The sequence below is a fragment of the Penaeus monodon genome, chromosome 7 (genome assembly GCF_015228065.2).
Source record: "Penaeus monodon isolate SGIC_2016 chromosome 7, NSTDA_Pmon_1, whole genome shotgun sequence".
Classification (NCBI taxonomy): Eukaryota; Metazoa; Arthropoda; class Malacostraca; order Decapoda; family Penaeidae; genus Penaeus; species Penaeus monodon.
This window is the reverse complement of record NC_051392.1, coordinates 32,564,646-32,567,145: the sequence shown is the minus strand read 5'-3', so window position 1 is coordinate 32,567,145 and position 2,500 is coordinate 32,564,646.

Genomic DNA, 2,500 nt, shown 5'->3' with positions numbered 1-2,500 from the left:
AGACGAAGGCGTGGCTGGCTTGGCAGCGGGCACGTACGATTCCTGAAAGATGACAATGTTACTGGGAGCGTATGGCAGCAAAAACGCCACGGAGACAAAGCGAAAGACATCTTGCTCTACCGGGGGGAATGAGATCATATACAAACACACTAAGCACGGCAATCTTGTCCTGTGAGAACTTGCAACGGGCGAATTAAAAGACGAGGAGGTTTTCCTGTACGATATGGACGTCGACAAGGTACAAATACATGTGACACCTGAGAGGATTACCATGAAAAGAGTAACACATATCCCTGACCAGTCCATCAGTGTCAAATATGCTGAGTTTCGTCAAAGTCTCTGTGCGTTTGTTCTGAGACAGCGGAAAATTCATGTCACGGTGTTTGTGGAAAGTCTGATGTTCAGTGTCAGTAAGTGATGAAGTGAGTACAGTGTTCAATCGAGAGCATATATGTAATAAGTTACCAGGAACTTGTTTGCTGCGTGTTTGGGAAAGGTCAGACAAAACGGGGGAGAGGGAAACAGGGAAAGGGAATAACATGGGAGGGGAGGTGTGTGAGGAAAATGTGGTGTCACTTGTGGGTTCGTGCGTTTGTTTGTACATGTTCGTGTTTTCCTGTGTTTTCTGCGGAAGTGGCATCAGTCAAGATTGTAGAATATGATTTAAGAGAAATTATTTATAGAGTGTTAGGAAGAGATAGTGAAAAAAATACAAATGGAAGTCACTAATTGAAAGGGAGTAGTGAGTGGCGAGGAGTGAGTGAGTGCGAGAGAGGGGATGCGCCGTTTTCTGTTCAGTGGGGAAACTGAAGCATATGTACAGTACGGGATTAAATCGGACAATATGGAAATAATCAAGGAAAAATAGTATCACCTAGATATCCTAACTAAAAAAAAAAGAATATGCGCCTTAACACAATACTCTGACTAACCTAGGAATATGTAGTTGGTTGCGGGGCTGGTTACGGGTTGCAGTGGATCGTCAGCGCGGGGAAGTGGTGAATCGTCAGCACGAGGAGGTGGTGGATCATCAGCGCGGGGAGGTGGTCCGTCAGCGGGAGGGATGGGGCTCCTACGTCAGTGCCACTTCACTGGATTCCCAGACTTCGGCTCACGGTTGGGCACGGCTGGGCCAGTAATTCCCTCGTTGAGCGAAGTGCGCCAATTAACGTTGTTTAACGGTGGTACGCATGAATATATTTTGCGTACTTGGTGAGTGCTGGAGACAGGACGTCAGCACATCGGCAAGCGGTGTGTCAGATGTAAACACGCGTGGGCTGCTTGCTTTGCTTGTTTCTTGGGATCTTTCTTGTGTGTGGTATTTTGATCTGCGTCTGTTGGGCCTGTTGCTTCGGAGGCAGGAGTCTGTAGGGCTGGAGGCAGGGGTTTGTTGTGGGCCGAATCCCGTCGCTGCCGCCACTGTAACGATGGCCGATGAGCGGTAGAGTGCAGACCAGTCGCGTCTAGCATTATGCGGAAATCTTGGGCAGCGTTAAAGGTGAAACAGACCTCTTGCTTGTTTGTAGATATATATTGTAATGAGAGGATGGTACAACTGACGGACAGAGGTTCAGTCCGGTCAGCGTGCTGTAGGCTGTCTGTCTGTCGCTCGCAGGCGACCCTCTTTTATACAGATTGAACTAGGAAACTCACAGGGGTTGCGATGTACTAGGAAGTATGGAGGAGAGGATGTGATCGTGTAAACGGGACGGCGTCGCGAGGCGGAAGGCCTGCGGATGTCGCGTTCGTTGTCATGTCTAGCAAAGGTGTGGTATGTAGAGGCTAGTGTTATTGTATTAAATATATATATTTATAAGTTAACAGTGTCATATGGATGGCAATAGTAGAGTGATGGAAGGTGTCTGCTACAAGTGGCCCCAAGGGAGTCCTGTAGCTATAAGGGTTATACGAAACACTCAAGATCCATTAGTGAGCATCTCTGGGGGGATATTTGGTGTGAGGTGAAACAGGACATATGTGAAATAGGTATTACACACACACACACACACATGCACACATACATGTGTGTGTGTGTGTGTGTGTGTGTGTGTGTGTGTGTGTGTGTGTGTGTGTGTTTGTATTGTATGTGTATGTATATATACATACATGGGTGATTGCGTGTGTGAGGATTAAGGTGGTCGAGCCATTTGCGTATCCTTGTCGACGGTTCACGAACCCGAAACAAAAGTGACGTCGGGAACCGCGAAAGCACTACCTGCCACTTGGCTCTGACCTTTTCATGAAGTAAATTACTCATATTTCTTTGAATTCTTGAACTTTCTTTTTCTATGTAAGAAGATTCTCTTGGAAAATCGGTGGATACTAAAATTACCCATAGTAAAGGGTATGTGATAAGTTTTAACTTTAATATTGATTTTTTTGTTTTCAGTCTCCTTAATTTTGATGCGCCATCTTGCTCTGACACGATCTTGCCCAGACACGAACAGCCCGTGAATGGTAAAACACTCCTCCATGTTGATACTATGATAGAAAAACCCAC